Below are 18,535 nucleotides of genomic sequence, written 5' to 3'. Positions count from 1 at the left end.
ATGCTGAAAGAAGGCTGGGATGTCAGTAGGACATGCTCAGACTAGTTGACCTGAGAGGTGTTCTGGTATAATTAAGGAAAAAGACCATGGCACAAAGAGAAAGAAGGTGTTTTTTCATGAAATGTTAGCAAAGCTGAGAATGGCTGGAGATGGACAGGGCAGTGTGGAGGGGCCGGCAGGGTACTGAGGAGATGGGAGATGCTCACATGGAGGCTGTCAAAGGGGGCTTAGATGGGGAGCTCCTGGATGCTGTGTAAACCCCAAGTCCTGTCAAGATACACATCACCAAGTCAGTGGCCGCTGCAGAATGCATCTTGTGCCTTCACCACTTCAGAGCCAGCTTTTGGGGAGAAGGTGACCCTGGGCCCCTGCTCTTGGTCTCCTCTCCTGTCCTTTCCTTCCTTGACCCCAATGCAAGCCTGCTCAGTCCTTTGTCTCCGGGGAGTTCACATTAGGACACGATTGTTCTCCAAACTGGGACCTTCTAGGAACAGCAAGGGAGGCATGATGAACTATGACGTGAGACCGCAGCAGGAGCTGGACCCTCTCAGGCAAATACGCAGCCACTGATTTTTGCTCCAACGTGAGTTGACTCCAGTATTTTAATCTTTCACTGGAATTTTTCTTTTATAGATTTTCTTCATATTACTGCAATTTTAGGAATTAGAGAAAAGATGAAAAGATATGTTTGGTGACATAGAAATTCCCTCTATTCCTTAGAAGACAAAAGAATAATTTCCCTAGCTCTATCATGTATTTATTACATGATTTGTGGAAATTCCTACAAACTTTCTGTAGCTCCATTTCTTCATTTGCATAAGGCAGTAATAATACTGAATGATACTAACAAGAAAAGTTGTGAATATTTCATGAGAAAATTCATGATGAAGGGGCTTTGCCAAATGTAAAATAGCTCCTAAACATCTATTGTTTTAGTCATCATAACTGTCATCATTATCAGCTTCTACTCTAACAAAAGCTAAGAGACACTCTGAAACTACACGCTGAATTATTGATCTCTGTTCATATTCATTTTTAATGTCATCAAATTGTTGATAATATAACATTTAACCCTTCTAAACTTCACTTGAACACAGGGTAACAGGGAGGTGTGAGTTCAGAAGAGAGTGGGCACCCAACATAGACTGACTTATGATTAAATCCACATTTCAATATTTATGAGGCATGAACATTTTCCAAAGAGTGACATGGGAAAATTTGTTTTCTTGATTTTATATGTTCAGCACTCCAAAATCTAACATGGCAACAGGGTAAGTGTGGGGGCATCACTGAATGAACATGCATGAAAATGCATTTACAATCTCAAATCTCAAAATATGACATGATGAAGTTGCAAATGGGCAATTTATTCTCAATTATAGAAAGCGTTGGAGAGATTTTCTTTTGTGCTTTTAGAATAGCAGAGTGGAGGAGAGGTCCTGGGAACAAACACTGCAGGAGGAGGTCTGTGCTGGGAATCTATGTCAACCCATAATTTACGACCAGGGGAAGTGATCTGAGACTTCTGGGTGTGACGAGGAAACTGGCTGAGCTAGATTCTCTCTAATATTCTTTCTAACACTGTAGCATCTTGTGATTATTCAAGAAAGGAAACACGATTAAACGTAGAGCAAAACACAGCTTAAAACCCCATTTACCATCACGTTCTTGAGTGACTGAGGAGGGAAGGAGAGCCTCTCCATTGTACGCTCCTCTTTCATGTCTTAATGATGATAATGTGACGATGATTATGTTGATAAAACATGCTGAGAAAACCTTTTTGTGTATAGAATAAAATGTTTTCTATGGCATTTTTCTTTCCCAGTGAGAATTGATTTGAATCATGATGCCTTACATACAATTTCCTTATCTGTAAAATAGTCATAAGAATGAGATGAGAGATTTGGAGTCAAATAGAACTAGTTTCTATCTGCCAGACAGAACTCTGCCAAATTCTAGAAAGTATCCTTATTTTCTCCGTCTGTAAAATGAGATGAATACCTTATCGTGGAGCACAATGTGTGATATTATGTGCAGAGCACTTAACTGGACGCCTGGAACACGGTGAGGCTTCAGGCCACGCATGCTTCCTTCATTCAAACTGGCACTCACTGCTGCACACGAGCCCTTTTTGAGCACCTGGATGCAAAGACAAAATGAACAGTCATTGCTTTTGCTTTCAGAAATCTTAAAGGCTAGTGTAAGGATATTAATTAAATAATGGCACTAAGAAAAATATAACTGAAAACTTTCATAAATGATCTTATCAAAGGAAAAAAAGAAAAAATGGAGGTCCATAAAAGAACAGATGACAAAGAGCTAATTTGGTCTGGGGAGTTATGAAGTCTTCTCTGATAAAGTTGTATTTGATATAAAATCTGACATAAAAGAACTAATAAAGTTGATGTGGAGAAAGAATATGAATAGCTCTGCATGCAAGCACAATAGGAGGTGCAAAGATACAGGGCAGGAGGTGACCTTGGGCAGGATGACTGGTGCACAGTGAACAAAAGGTAAGTAGCAAGTGACGAGGCTGCATATGCCTAAACCATGCGTATGGTTCAAGTACGTTCCTGCTGTGTTAAAGAAAGCAGGGAATGAGCTAGCTCAGGGATTGGTAAGGTTTTTCTGCACATGGCCAGGTAATACATATTTTAGGTTTTGCAGACAATGGTCCCGGTCACAACTATTCAACTCTGCCATTGCAGCATGAAGAAACCTCAGATGATACGTCAACAGGTGGGTGGGGCAGTGTTCCAAAAAGCTGAACCTTGAATTTCTGATAATTTTCACATGTCAAGAATTACTGTTCTTCTCTTGACTTTTCCTAACCATTTGAAAATATAAAAATTATTCTTAGCTCACAGTCTATAGTTTGCTAAACTGAGCTAATTAATTGTTGGATTTTTTTCTCTAGGCATTTCATGTTATGTCCAAGACACACCAAGGACATAGGTAGGAGTGGTAGGGGTGAGTACATACCAGTGCCAGCCTCCACTGTGCACACAATCTAAGCTCTGATCTAGCCAAAAAGTCCAAAAGAATTAACAACTGGCTAATTGAATGAAAAAGTGAATCAAATATGAACTGAATGAATGAATGAAGTGAGTGGTTACAGGAAAGAAAGTCTGCCCGCGTCCTAGGAGCAGATGAACTGGATTCACCTTACTCATCTTCTTGCATTTACATTTGCTGGACAGTTTTTACAAGAAAAGCCTCACTTTGCATAGATAATTGGAAACATTTTGTGACTTAAGAGAGAAGAGAGGCTGGCCTGAATATTATTATGGAGCATGGGGACATTAAAAAGGATCCCAAAAAAAAAAGGCTGCTGGTCTGTGCTGGGAAAGGCATCTTCCAATCCCCCCAAAACTGAGTTCAGCCAAGTTGGCATATGCAAAAGCTTCACCATTTTATCTTTCAAAGAAGAAACACATCAGGGTAAAAACAAGAAGCCTAGCGGTTAAAGAAAAACGGAAAGAAAACACACAATTGCTCTTAGTCTGTCATTTCCCCCACAGAGTAGTAAATAAGAGCTTTGATACATAAAAGCAGTTATCAAACAGTAACAAATTAGTTCTTCACCATCTGTGATCCACGAGAGGGGGTGACAGTTTTAGTGCAAGATTTTAAAATATGAAATCAACTATTTATGAACTGGGTTCAGAGTCTCCGTGTCTACCCGGCCTCTTCAAGCACAGCCACAAGAAAGCACTGAGGTTTTCAGCTAACAAAAGCCATCAGTGGTGGCTCCTCTCTTAAAAATAGGCTAATTACCGCCTGACATTTGTAAACAAGATGTTTCCTTCCATCGTGCAGCCCGCCATACTCACATGCTTTCAGTTCCTTTAGAGAAACCAGCTTCACTCAAAAGGCTGGTTATCAAAAGACCCTCAAGGCACAGGAATTGCAGCTCCCTGGCTACCTTGATCTGGGTTCTGTCCAGACGCTCCTTGATCAGCCTGGATACTGTCGTGCCCCAAGTCTTGCCCTTGGGCTCCTCAGTAATGCTACTGGAACCCACTACCTTCCTGTCAATCAAGCCAGGCATCCTCAGTTCTCCAGGATCATCTGTGTTGCTTGGCTGTGGCTGACTTCAGGCAGGGCCCAGGCAGGCTTGACCAAGCAGTGGGTCTCCCAGGTGGCAGGGAGCACCTCATCCCCCTCTTTCTCCCCTATCCTACCTGAATCTTCCCTGGAGAAATCAAAGGGTGCCAGATCCTGATCCTCAGCCAGGGTTGGACCCACAGTGCCGCCTTCATCTTACCTCATCCTGTTATGTGAGTCACTTCTGAGAAGGGTTGCATGTCCTCAAAGGAACTCTTGATTCCTACTTTGGGATCTGGGCATAGAGTTTATGAAAGTATATGGTTTTCCAGAAACCGAGGGGGAGAAAACACCACCGGATGTTCAATCTAATGCCTCTTCTATAAGACATTTCCTCCCTCCATGAGTTATGGTGGATTTCCAGTACAGTTCCTTGCCTCTATCTCTTGCTCTCCTCCTCCTCTTATTTCTTCTTTGTTCTTTTTGCCCAGTGAGAGCAGCATGAAAGTAAGTAAATAACAATTTATGACATTTGCTATTTACTGTAACATTATAATAAGAAAAGAACCAGGTTTGCAATCAGAAAGAGAGTGGTGTTCAAGTCTTGCCTTGGTTATCACCTCAGCGTGTGTAGCCAGCGAGTGACTCCAATGTTCTTTGCCTCCATTTTCTTGTCTCTAAAATAGGAATGGTCAAATAGATCGAATGAGGGCATATATGTGAGCATGGTTATTGCCTGCCTGGCACATAGAAAGTGTCTGTATTAGTCCGTTCCTGCATTACTATAAAGGACTACCTGAGACTAGGTAATTTGTAAAGAAAAAAGTTTAATTGGCTCATGGTTCCCCAGGCTCTAGAAAAGGCCTAGCTGTGGAGGCCTCAGGAAAGTTACAATCATGGAAGAAGGCAAAGGGAAGACAGGTATGTCCTACCTGCTGGAGCAGGAGGAAGAGAGAGGAAGAGAGAACCGGGGAGGTGAAGAAGAGAGAGCAGGGGGAGGTGACAAAGAGAGAGCAGGGGGAGGTGCGACACACTTTTATACAGGCAGAGCTCATGAGAACTCACTCACTATCATGAGAACAGCAAGGGGGAGATCTGCCCCTGTGATCCAGTGGCTTCCCACCAGGCCCCTCCTCCAACGCTGATGACTGTAATTTGACGTGGGATTTGGGTGGGGCCACAAATCTAAACCATATCAGTGTTCAAAAAATATGTAAGCTAAATTTGGTTGGACAATGAGAGCCTATTTCATGTGGGCAGGTGACTTAATCTCTCTGAAGTTCAAGGGAGATCCTGTAAATGGGACCCTTTTACAAACTGCAAAGTGCTATACAAGCAAAAGACAGCATGACAACTCTGCTAAGTCATCATGATACCTTACAGTATTGACACGGAAGTGAGGCAGGGAAGTGCTGGGAAGGGAAGGGCATGGTCCCTGGCTAGGGCTCCACCCCTGGGCCTGTGCCCATTGACCTAGGTGAGGACAGTCACTCCTGTTTTCGAGCCCAAATGTTGCATTTCCCAAGACCAGCTTGGCCCACCGCACCCCCAGCCTGTGCCTATAAAAACCCCAAGACCCTCTCAGGCAGAGACACAAGTAGCTGGACATCAAAAGGACGCCGGTGGAAGAGCACACTGACAGATGCCAGCAGGCCATTGACCAGCAGAACAATGTGGAGTTTGGCAGGGGCAGGCGGGGGAAAACCTGGGCAGCCAAGCAGCTCGACTCCAGGGAAGAACCACCTTCACCTTCCCACTCCATCTCTCTTCTGGCTCCCCCATCTGCTGAGAGCTACTTCCATTCAATAAAACCTTGCACTCATTCTCCAAGTCCACGTATGATCCGATTCTTCTGGTACACGAAGGCAAGAAACCCCAGGATACAGAAAGCCCCCTGTCCTTGGGATTCAACGGTTAAACACAAGCCACCTGAGGATGGCTAAGCTGAAAGAGCACACACCCCCCGCCCGGGGATTCAGGAAAGGGAAACATTCATCACTAGACACTGCTGTGGGGTCAGTCCCACAGCCTGCCCATTCGTATGCTCCCCTAGAGGTTTGTGCAGTGGGGCACTGAGGAAGCTAGCCACTCCCCCTGTCGCACACCCTGCCTGGGGAACAAGGGAACTTTTACTGTTTCAATATCAATGAGAGGTCCATATCTGACAGTTACTAAGGCCATTTATTACAGCTTTATCAGCTGATGGACCCAAATGCACATTGGTGATGACCTGTAAAATTCCTTAAGAGGTTTGTGACACTATGACTTCTCCACGTGGGGACTTGCAATGATTTGTTCTTTGACCACTGCTTGGCCAGGTGCTGGCTATAGAGATATTCCTATGCTGACTGGTTTACACACAATCAGACTATTTGAAGAGGCCTGATTTTCAGAAACTCTGTCTGGAAACTGGCTGGCTGCAAATCCAGCACAAAGTGTACTTTTCTTCCTCAGCTCTACAATTAAAGGGTATCTCTGTTATTTATTTACAATATTTATTTTGTACTAACATAATTCAAACCAAATCAAACTCAAACCCAGAAACAATAGCCTAATGAATTTTTAAAGAAACTTTCCAAAATAAGTCAATGTTCTTGGCTTGGGTTACGTTTGAGAAGTTTCCACCCCTTAGGAAGAGTTTTTTTTTTTGTTTCTTTGCTTGGTGAATGTTAGAAGGCATTTGGTAAGAGCCATTACACGGGGGATTCCATTGCCTCAAATTGGAGATGCTGCTGACATCTAAAAATTTAGAGAAATGAATCATAATAAGACTTATTTATTAGGCACTGAATAGTTTATTATATGCCAGGCACCAGGTTATACATAATTAAAATATTTTAACTCTAATGTTATTATCTCTATTTTACAGATGTAGGAACTGAGATTCAGATAAATTTTATAACTTGTGTTAGATCATACCATAATTGAGGCAAAAATAAAACCGAAACATTTCTACTTCACATCCCATGTCCTTTTAAAGACTACACCAAAAAACTGTGAGAGTTAATAAATGAATTCGGCAGAGTTGCAGCATACAGAATCACCATACAGAAATCAATTAGTCCTATACACACTAAAACAAACTATCCAAAAAATAAATTAAGAAAACAAGCCCATTGAAGATAGCATCAAAAAATAATAATAAAGTACTTAGGAATACATTTAACCAAGGCGGTGAAACATCTGTGTACTGAAAGCTACAAAACAATAAAAGAAATTGAAAAAAAACAGATAAATGGAAAGATATTCTGTATTCATGGATCAGAAAAATCAATATTGCAAAAATTTCCATACTATGCAATGGAATCTATACATAAATAATCTCTATCAAAATTTCAATGGCATTTTTAAATAGAAAAAAAAATCCTAAAATTCATATGGAACCACAAAAGACCCCAAGTAGGTAAAATAATCTTGAGAAGGAAGAACAAAGCTGAAGGTATCACAGTTCCTGCTTTCAAATTATATTACAAAGCTATAGTAATCAAAACAGTGTGGTATTTGCATAATGACAGACACGTAGACTAATGGAACAGAATAGAAAGCTCAGAAATAAATCCATGCATATATAGTCCACTAATCTTCCACAAAGACACCAAGAATAAACAATACAGAAAGGATCATCTTTCGCAAATAATGTTGGGAAGCTAGATATCCACATGCAAAAGAATAAAGTTGCATTTTTATACCATACACAAAAATAAACATAAAATGAATTAAAGACTTACCTGTCTTTTATTTTTCTGATACCCTCCCCTCATTCCTGAACTGCAGGAAACTGAGCCCCTCCAGGCTTTTGTGACCTCATCATTGGGTGTGTTTATTTGATGGTTGATTTTGCTGTGCCTGGAAACTCCTTTCCCATTTTCTAATCATTTTGTAAGGCATGCTGACTCTTTTCTCTTCCCTTCTCCTTTCCCTGGGAAAATACAATAAAAAAAGGCTGATAGGTACTGAAAGGAAAAAGAAAGAGTTATATGTAAGATTTGAAATTGCAAAATTTTTAGAAGAAAAAATAAGGAAAAACCTTCTTGACAGTGGTCTTGGCAGTGACTTTTTGTATATGGCACCAAAAGCACAAGTAACAATAGCAAAAATAAACAAGTGGGACTCCATCAAACTAAGAAGTTTCTGCACAGCCAAGGAAACAATCAGAAAAATGGACAGGCAACCCACAGAATTGGAGAAAATATTTGCAAACAATACATCTAATAAGGGGTTAATATTCAAAATATGTAAGGAACTCATACAACTCAACAGGAAGAAAAACAACCTGATTAAAAAATAGGCAAAGGACACGAATACACCTTTTTTCACACAATACATACAAATGGCCAGCAGGCTATTCATACACTATTCACCAGGAAATGTAAATCAAAGCCACAGTGATGTGTCACCTCACACCTGTTGGGATGGGTGTTATCAAAAAATCTAAAGGTAATAAATGTTAGAGAGAGTGTGGAGTCATAGGAACACTTATATATTGTTTGTAAGAATGTAAATTGATACAGACATTATGGAAAACAGTATGAACATTCCTCAAAAAATTAAAAATAGAACTACCCCATGATCCATCAATTCCACTTTTGAGTATGCATTCAAAGGAAATGATATCAGTAGCTAGAGAAGATGTCTGCAGCTCCACATTCATTACAGCATGACTGACAATAGCCAAAATATGGAGAAAATCTAAGTAACTGTGAACAGATGAATAGATTGAAAATGTGATACACACACACACACATACATATATGTCATGGAATATTATTGAACCTTAGAAAAGAAGGAAATCCTGACGTTTTGCAACAACACTGTTGAACCTGGAAGATGTTGTACTAAGTGAAATAAGCCAGACACAGAAAGACAAATACTGCATCATATCACTTCTATGTGGAACCTAAACAACTTGACTTCTTGGAAACAGAAAGGAGGATGGTTACCAGGGGTTAGGGGACAGGAAAAATGGGGAGATATTTATCAAAAGGGCACACACTTTAGGTTATAAGATGAATAAGGGTCGGGCACGGCAATGCATACCTGTAATCCCAACACTTTGGGAAGCTGATAGGAGAGGATCTCTTGAGTCCAGGAGTTCAAGACAAGCCTGGGCAACATAGTGAGATCCCATCTCTACAAGTTTTTTTTTTAATTAGCTGGTCATGGTGGTATGCACCTATAGTCCCAGCTGCTCCAGAGGCTGAGGCAGGAGGATCACTTCAGTTCAGGAGTTTGAATCTGCAATGAGCTATGATTGTGCCACTGCACTCCAGCCTGGTCAATAGAAAGAAACCTTGTCTCAAAAAAATAAATAAATAAATAAACAAAAGATGAGCACTACCTAGAGTTCTAATGTACAGCAGGTAACTACAGTAAATAATAATGTATTATGTACTTGAAATTTGTTAACAGAGTAGATTTCAAGTATTCTCACTGCAAACAAATGGTAACTATGTGAGGTTATACATATATTTATTAGCTAGATTTTGGCAATTATTTCGCAACATATACTTATATCAAAACATCACATTGTACACCTTAAATATATACACATTTAATTGTCAATTAAACGTCAATAAAGCTGAAAAACAGAACAAAAGGAGTTCTTTCCATTTAACTTCATCACTCTTCCATCCCTCATGCACACAGGTGTTAACACTGTGTTTTCCTTTTTTTTTCCCCCTCATGTATTTCGTAATGAATATTTTCAGTTAGCCCCAGTAGACACTGTGAAGTAGTCAAGGTTCTTCCCAGGGACACTGTTCTTTTCCCAGTAAATTACTGGGCACCATCTTGCCCGTCTTTAATATACTTTTCATTCAGATGTATTTACATCAGCCCTCAGCATGCTACGTGCATCTGAGAAAATTCATTGAATAAGGTATTATATAACCAATTATTATATGTAAGGGAATTATTTTCATCATAATCCCAAATCAACATCCCAACTAAAAAGTCCATTCAGAACCATTAGAAATGCATTGTGTGAATGAAACAAGTGAAAAAAATGGAAAATATGATTCAAATATGATTCAAATATAAACACTACTTCACTTAAAACCCAACAGAACCTCATTCTCACTTCTAAACTAACTCATTTTCACTTTGCTCCTGTGGTTACTAAGAGACATGATTTATTGTAAAGTGTATCTCGGGGCTGCTTCCTGAGCCAGAAAGAGAAGTTGTCTTTGACATTCCTTCCCCCTCATTCTACCTTGAATTAAATACCAGACCTGTCGATTCTACTCCTCTACAAGGGTCCACTTCTCTCTGCTGTCACTACCCCAATCCCCACTTGAATTCCCATGTAGCCAGTTGATAGACTCTGCTTCTACTCCAATCCAGACTCCCCGTAGCAGCATAACCGAGCCTTCTAAAACATATCTGGATATGCTGCCCCTGCAAGAAACTCTTTAGTGGCTTCCCCTTGCTCTTAGGTCATGTTGAATCCATGAGAAGGGCCCCCAGGTTCTTTCTCACCTAGCCTCTACCTCCCTTGCAAACTTCATCTCTTGCTGCACACTACCCCACCCTCTAAGTTTTAGCCAGAATGAGCTTCCTTCCTTCTTTTCTCCCTTTCTCCTTCTCTTCATTCCCTCCCTTCCTCTCTCTTCCTTCATCCTTCCTTCCTTCAATTTTTGTCAGAGCAAAATGTGTCTCTTGCCTTTTCCTTCAGCCTGGATTAGCCACACCTCCTAAAGACCTAGCCAGCTGAGATGCAGCTTCCAAGCTCTGGACTCGAGGTGTCCTTCTCTGGGGAGCCTTCCCTGTCCCCTCCTCTAGTAAGGTGAGATACTGTGGGCCTTCTCTGTCACAGCATCTGCCTCCTATGATGGCCATTGCTTGTTTGGTTGCTTGTCTTCCCCACAGACCCAAAAACTCCATGAGACAAGGCTCTGTGGCTTTCTCACCATCAGCATACTACGTCTACCTGTAGGAACAAATGGATTTTAAATGCATAATACCGTTCATAAAAATGCGATGTGCTATCTAACTTGAAGGTACACCACCAGCAACCCCAGGGAATTTGGGATGGAGCTAGAATCAGAGCCCTTCTCTTGAGACTCCTCATTCAATACTCTTGTAAGTTTGGGTTAAAGAAAGGAGCCTGTCATCTCAGATTGAGTCTCAGCAGCATCATATTCAAGCCAAGTGACTTTAATAAAATAACTCCGTAAGCCTCTATTTCCTTGTCTGTAAAATGGGGGTAATAATACTCACCCCGTCTACCTCTTAGTGATGCAAGGGGGATCTATTGAGATAATGTGAAAAAGCATTATAAATTTCAAAATGCTTTAAAAAAGTAGATATATATTGGTTAGAGAAATAAAAAGAGAAAAGAATACCAGCAGCCCCTACTCTATGGAATAATAGCTAACACTTAGCATGTGCCAAGGACTGCTGCACCTCCAACCTCCTCTTCCTTCCAACCACCCCAGGCTAATGAGGTGTCTTCACACCTACAGCAGAGTGGAGGAAGAAAACTGATGGGAAGAGCTCAAGTTTTCATAGATCCACACTTGCATGGCAGGAAGCCAATACAAAAACAGCCCAGCAGACACCTTGCTAAGTCACCATGTTGAAGAGCAGTGATGGCCATTATGGTAATGGAACAGCAGTGGATTAGATTCCTGGGGCTGCCATAACAAATTGTCACAAACTAGGTGGCTCAAAACAACAGAAATGCGTTCTCTCACAGTTCTGGAGGCCAGAAGTCTGAAATCAGGGTGTTGGCTGGGAACTTGGGGAGAATCCGTTCCTCATCTCTTCTGGCTTCCAGTGGTTGCCAGCAATTCTTGGCATGCCTTGGCATGTAGTGGCATCAGCTCAGTCTCTGCCTCTGTCTTCACTTGGTATTCTCTCTTTCTCTGCCTGTCTCTGTTTTCACTTCTTATAAGCACACAGGTGATTAGATTAGGACCCACCCTAATCCAGTATGACTTCATCTTAACTAAACACATCTGCAAAATCACTACTGTACTTCCAAATAAGATCACTGCTATGGACTGAATTGTATCCTCCCAAAAGTCGTATTTTGAATCCCTAACCCTGTTGTGACTGTATTTAGAGACAAGGCCCAAGGAGGTTATTAAGATTTAATAAGATTTTAAACATGGAGCCTTGACCCTGTAGTGCTGGTGCCCTTAGAAGAAAAAGAAATGCCAGAGCTCTTTCTCTCTGCCATGTGAGGACACAGCAAGAAGGCGGCCATCTGCAGCCGTAGGAGAGAGCCTTCACCAGAACCCAAGCCTGGTACTGTACTTCCAGTCTCCAGAACTATGAGAAGCAAATATCTGTTGTTTAAGTCACATAGTTTGTGGCATTTTGTTATGCAACCAGAACAAACTAATACAATCACATTCTGAGATTCCCAGTTGTCATAGTTAATACTGAGTGTTAACTTGATTGGACTGAAGGATGCAAAGTATTGTTCCTGGGTGTGTCTGTGAGGGTGTTGCCAAAGGAGGTTAACGTTTGAGTCAGTGGACTGGAAAGGCAGACTTACCTTCAGTCTAGGTGGGCACCATCTAATCAATTGCCAGCATTGCCACAATAAAAGCAGGCAGAAGAATGTGAAAAAGCCAGACTGGCTTAGCCTCCCAACTTACATCTTTCTCCCATGCTGGATGCTTGCTGCCCTAGAACATCGGACTCCAGGTTCTTCAGCTTTGGGACTCAGACTGGGTGCCTTGCTCCTCAGCTTTCAGATGGCTTATTGTGGGACCTCACCTTGTGATCGTGTGAGTCAATACTTCTTAATAAACTACCCTTTATACATACATCTGTCCTATTAGTTCTGTCCCTCTAGAGAACCCTGACGAATACACCAGTGAACATGCATTTTTGGAGACATTAGTCCCACCAGTGGTGTTGGTGAACTCCACTAGCTTTTCTTCTTCAGAGACTTTGTTTAAGAAGGCAGAGAAGACAGTAGGTTATTTATAACGATCTTCATTGATATTTGGAATGGAAAGCCTCATTTATCGGAAAAAGTACTTTACAAGGGCTTCCTTGTTTCTCAGTAATGAAAGACAAATGAGAAATCTATGTAATAATGAGAATAATGGTTGTTCTTATTATTATAGTTCAACTGATTTGGGGGATAAGATTTGGTTTAGAAACGTTTGCCTTTCATGTGTTTGCAGTTTTGCTGGTTTGGAAATGTTATTTTTGTTGAAGTCTAGTGCTGCTGCCTCTGCACATGCACTCATTATCCCATTCTTGAATGGACATATGGCACAGAAAGTTTAGAAAATACTGCCCAATTTGTCTAAATACCAATTCATGACCTCATTCACCATGGGGCCCATTGTGCTGGGAGAACACAGCTGTATAACCTTATCAACACTGGCCAGAGGAGTGCCCATGAGTTCAAATGCTAATCCAAAGCCTGTATTTGCCTTAGCACAAGGTTGCTGCACACTTGGAATGTGCAGGTTGGTGAGGGACTTTGAAATGGTTGGAAGACAGAAGGTGAGAAAGAGGGTGTTCCTATATCCCTGATCCCTACCTAATTTCAAAACCTGTGGCCAACTTTCCTATGCCAGGAAATTGGAAATGAGTATTTTTTTCTGAAATCTTTCTTTCCCATTCCCAGCTGATTCCCATAGCTCTTATTTCCAAGGTACAATAATCAGAAAATTACTGAACTAATATTTTCCTCCAAGGTGAAAGTGGTGTTCCTTTCTTAAATCCTATCTCCCATGCATCTGGAGAACAGGAGAACAAACACAGAGAAATCAAGTCCGGGACTGCCTGCTTTTCATCCTGGATCTGCAGAAACTGGGGACTGTGGAGCATTCAGTCAATTTAATGAATGAGTCACTTCTAGCAAACAGTATGTGACAAAGCACTAGAATAATATAGAAAGACCTCCTCTCCTTAGGAATTTATTAATTTAATCAGTGAACATTAATTGAGCATTTTCTATGTGCCAGTGACTATGGTCTCCAAGAAAAGATTGAAACCATCATTCTACCAGTAAAGGAGCTTATAATTATGGGAGGAACACACAGCTTTATTCTTTACTACCTCTATAACCTGGGGCAATTTACTTAACTTTCTGAGCCTCAGTTTTCAAATCCATACAATCAAGATATCGATAATAATAATAATAATAACAACAGTATAGTACAGAATTGTTATGAAGATTGAATGGATTAAAATTAAAATACCAGGTAGGACAGTTTCTGGAGAAGGAGTAGGAAGGCCCCTTGGGGGAATACATGGCATATGATATCCCACTACAGGTATAATTGTGCTCAGGCAAACATGATGACAAAAAGTAGGTTGGTGCAAAAGTAAATGGCAAAAATCACAATTACTTTTGTACCAGCCTAATAAAAGCAGAAGGTTTCTATAAGGACATGAGATGCAACTGAGCCCAATATTATTGCAAGAGTTGACCTGGGTGTAGGGCATCTGCGAACAGGCCTCAGGGTGGTCCCACTGATTCACAGCCTCAGACGACCTGTGCTTCCTCACCTCTAAACTCATCTGTGTCCATGCTTCCAGAATGTCCAGCAGGCATTAGGGGCCCTCAACTTGGAACCCTGTCTGCTGTCTGAATGTTTTATCACGAACATGTTTTGCTTATGTGTTACTTTTTAATAAAGAGGATGTGCTACTGACATCTCTCGGTCATTTCCAGCTCAAATGCACTTTATTGTCCTTGTCAATAATGGCATTTAGTTCCCATTTCCACTCATATAAAACATAGCTGGTTTGTGTATGGAGTGGGGGATAGAAAATGGGAGAAGCGTGCTGCAGGAGTCCGCAGACCAGCTCTTCTCTCTGGCTTCCCTCCTCGTGATAGATGCTGTCTCAACCTAGGGAACAAAAGGGATTTGTTTTGTTTTGTTTTGTTTCTTTCTAAGATGCTATATCAGCCAAGAAACGGGGACCAGAAAACTTCAAGAGCCACCATGGTGTCAGCAGTCAAGGCCTCAGCAGGGCACGTGTTACACAGTGTGCTGTCATGGATCACAGTCTCCTTGGATGGGGAGCCTCCCAAGAGCTGGTGCTGTATTCATCGGAGGCCCAGAATGTGAGTCCTGCAGAACACCTGACATGTGGCAGGTGTCTGGTAAATGCCTAAGGGACAAGCGATGCCAGATGCCAGGGGCCGAGTAGAGCTCTGGGATTTGGGAGGCAACTGGCCTGTCCAGACAGAGCTGGGCCGATTTTCTTCCCAGGGTCTCAAGCTGCTACCTGAGAGTAGAGGTTACTCTTGGACAGATGCCACCCTGGCTCACTGCAGGGCTCACCCCGGCCCAGAGCCCTGAGCAGAGGGCATCCACGTTGTGAGAGTGTGATCTGCTCCTCCCAAGAAAGGCAGGCTTGCTCTGAGAGCATGGAAGGCCCCAGGGCTTGCAGTTTCAGAAGCCAGGAGGAAAAGCTTACCTACCCCAGTTTCAGAGGGGCCCCTTCTACTTCACCCCCCTTCAAGGGAGATGTGAAGAACATCCAGTGTTCTCAAGTCCACCTCTTCACCTCCTATGAGATGCTTGAGAGAACAGCACAACTTTCAGGTGCGCAAGTCTATGTTACAGAGCAAACAATGAAAATATTCCCATTAATTGTGAAGGGAAAGAAGAGGAGCGAAAAGGGAAGATTCCGGGTCTATGACTGGCCCTACCATCAACTTCCTGTGTATTTGGGGAGAATCATTCAACCTTTGTGGGCCCATCTCTCCATCTATCAAAGGTGAAAGCCACCTGGATGGTGTACGTGGCAGCTTCAGCTCTGGTTTCCTGTGCTCTACTCCCCAACATGGGATCATCTTCCCAAAGATGTCTGCTGGTGACTGGCGCCATCCCTCTCCATATTTCTCTGCAGTTCACTTCCTGGGGCTTTGACCCAGAAACTCTAATATGTAAACGCTTCATTTTTTCATCCTCCAACAGATGTGCTTATCTGGTTCAGCTCTAATTGCAACTAAGAAGAGCCATGGCAAGTTCAGTACATTCTGTTTCTGCTTCAGAAATACCTGGTAGTATTTCAAATGCAAAATTACAAAGAATTCAGACATCAAAGTGGCCAAACCATGTGTCCTGTATTACTAGCCTATGTTCTCTGTATCTACTCAGTGATTGGGTTTTAAAAATTGGTTGTAGTTTCTGTGGATTGCAGTAAAAAGCTGAAGATTACCTAAAATTGGGATGGTTTGTATTTAGTTGCTAAAGAAAGTCCTCCTTAACAGAATAGAATAATTACAAACAGCTCTTTGCTGTTATTTCTTTTTCAAAGACTGTTTAACTCTTAATAATTTTATTCAGTTTTAAGCCCTAAGCAAGAACACACACAGAACAATTAATAATATTTATCCGTTAAATGAGCTTTCTCCCATGTAACCAATACTTTGAACGTATAATTTGTATGACATACAGTTTTCCCTAACCTAAAACTGGAAAACCCTTCAGCTAGTACACCAAAATGTCTGAGCTGGAGAAGTTTTCATTAATTTGCACAAGCAGGCATGTACCAATTCTTGTTTGGATTAAATTTTTTATAACTCTAATGGAAAAGTGGGAGGAGACCTACTCCATTTCGTCAAATCCTTTTGCATCCAACTTACATTTCTTAGACCTTTCAGAACATGTAATATAATCCTTAAGAGTAGGAAGCTGGTAAATCAAGATAATAATTTCTCTCCAACTCAACTAATTTCATAGTAAATATGGACTCTTACTATTCTCTTGGCTTTGGCTGCCATGTTTACATATATATTTCTTCAACTCAGGCAGTACCTTTATTCTCCCCAATAAGTTTGTGTCCATTTCTTGAATGCTTTATGTAAAAGGATATAGCATCTTCTTCGCATACAGAAGGAGAGGGTTTCCAACAGTTATTTGGAAAGATTAGCTCAGTCACCTAGGCAGGGGGATTGTGTCTCTCCCATCCTCCCCTCTCAGATCTTTATAGGAATAAATATAGGGTCTTCCATTCACTGCTTCCAAAAGCTCATGCTTTCCTTTCCTTTGATGGTATTTCAGCCTTGCCTTCAGTCCCCTTCACTCCCATTTGAATGAGATGGATTTCATCATTCTCCCCAAGCTCACTTTCCCACAAAATTCTCAATTAATGACTCCTCAGATTTTATCCTATCACTCTTGGTTTTCTTCTCCCTTTATCCCAGCCATAGAAAATCCTATGTTCATCCAAACCAATCAAGAGCACCTACTTCAAAGTTTATGTGTTAGGCACATTTGGAGTCAGTCACTCATCCCCAGTCTTTTCCCGCTCTACCTTTCAGACCTGGTAATGCCTGCATGTTCTGTGAATTTCCAGCTGCTCCCTGCAGTCAAGTTCACTTCTGCAAATAAGCTAGTGAAACAGTGTTCACCACCAAATCTGTGTTCTTGGATGTGCAACTTTCTGATTTTCTTATTTTGCCTTTTTCTTCATATTCTCTTACCCAGTTACTAAGGATTTTTGTGGTTCCTTTTATCATTTGACATGCACCTTTGGAATGGTCTCATTTCTTTGTTGAGCTGGGTAAAAGATGAGGAGAAGAAATGTTCTATCTTCTTTTCTTCACCGAGATCCAATTCACTCAAAATACATTCCTGTAGCTAATAAATGATCATTCTCTCAAGTTGATGATCTCACGCATGTTCCAGAGTTTGCCATATTTGCAGCATTAGACTCAAAATACTAAAATTTAAAAAACATAAATACAAAACCCAGTACATGGAAGAAGGGTTGTCTACTTACTGGGTTTTGAAATATGCAACAGAAGCCAAGAAATGTGTCCAAGTCATTATATTCCTAATTGTCATGCTTCTTATTGTACATTCTCCATATTTTGAGAATTAAAGTCACTCATTCTTTCCACAAATATTTACTAAGCAATTGCTAAAATTTGCACAGTGTGCCAGGTATCAGAGATGCAAAGATAGAACCCTCAAGGAAGACCCGGAAGACATGGCTTGTAACTAATGATTGCAATGCAATATGTCACTCCATTCATGGAAGCACTTAATAGGGTTACTGGAACACAGCCAATGTGCTCAGAGGTTTCAAGAAGTAATACATGAAGGTGGCCAGACTTGGACTGAGACTCCTTGGACAAACAGGAGTTGACTGGATGTACAAGTGAATAAAGGCATGAAAGGCAAAATAAAAGGCATAAAATCACTCAAATCATATCAACTCAGCAAACTAATGTCCTGAAACCAGATTTCCCAAATGTCTCTATAGTGATATGGTGACGGGCAGGATGCTCAGATAACTAATTAGCTGCATGTTCAGTTTTCTTAGGTTCAGTTTATGTCAATGCTAAAACCAGATCACTGGATTCCTGCCTTTGGCTTTTCAGGTTCCTGAAAATTACATTTCATAAACCACAGACCTTTGGAATCTCTGTGCTGCTCATGATAGTCACTTTAGTTGCATGAATACTTTTCTCATTGGGTATTTATGATATTGAAATATTAGATATCCCAGATCCTAAGAGAAATAAGCTAAAACACACCGAAAGCTGAAGAAT

General features: G+C 41.2%; 1 long non-coding RNA gene across 1 annotated transcript in view; it reads right to left on the bottom strand.

Moving 5' to 3' along the window:
* The window catches only part of LOC100939368 (uncharacterized), a 54,124-nt gene extending 52,001 nt beyond the window's left edge, over window positions 1-2,123 (bottom strand). Inside the window, exon 1 of the long non-coding RNA XR_152248.4 lies at window positions 2,002-2,123. This is a non-coding gene — a long non-coding RNA (uncharacterized LOC100939368). The remainder of the gene's footprint in view (window positions 1-2,001) is intronic.
* Window positions 2,124-18,535: the final 16,412 nt, after the last annotated feature.

The sequence above is a fragment of the Pongo abelii genome, chromosome 12 (genome assembly GCF_028885655.2).
Source record: "Pongo abelii isolate AG06213 chromosome 12, NHGRI_mPonAbe1-v2.0_pri, whole genome shotgun sequence".
NCBI lineage: Eukaryota > Metazoa > Chordata > Mammalia > Primates > Hominidae > Pongo > Pongo abelii.
This window is presented reverse-complemented; position numbering and strand designations above follow the sequence as displayed.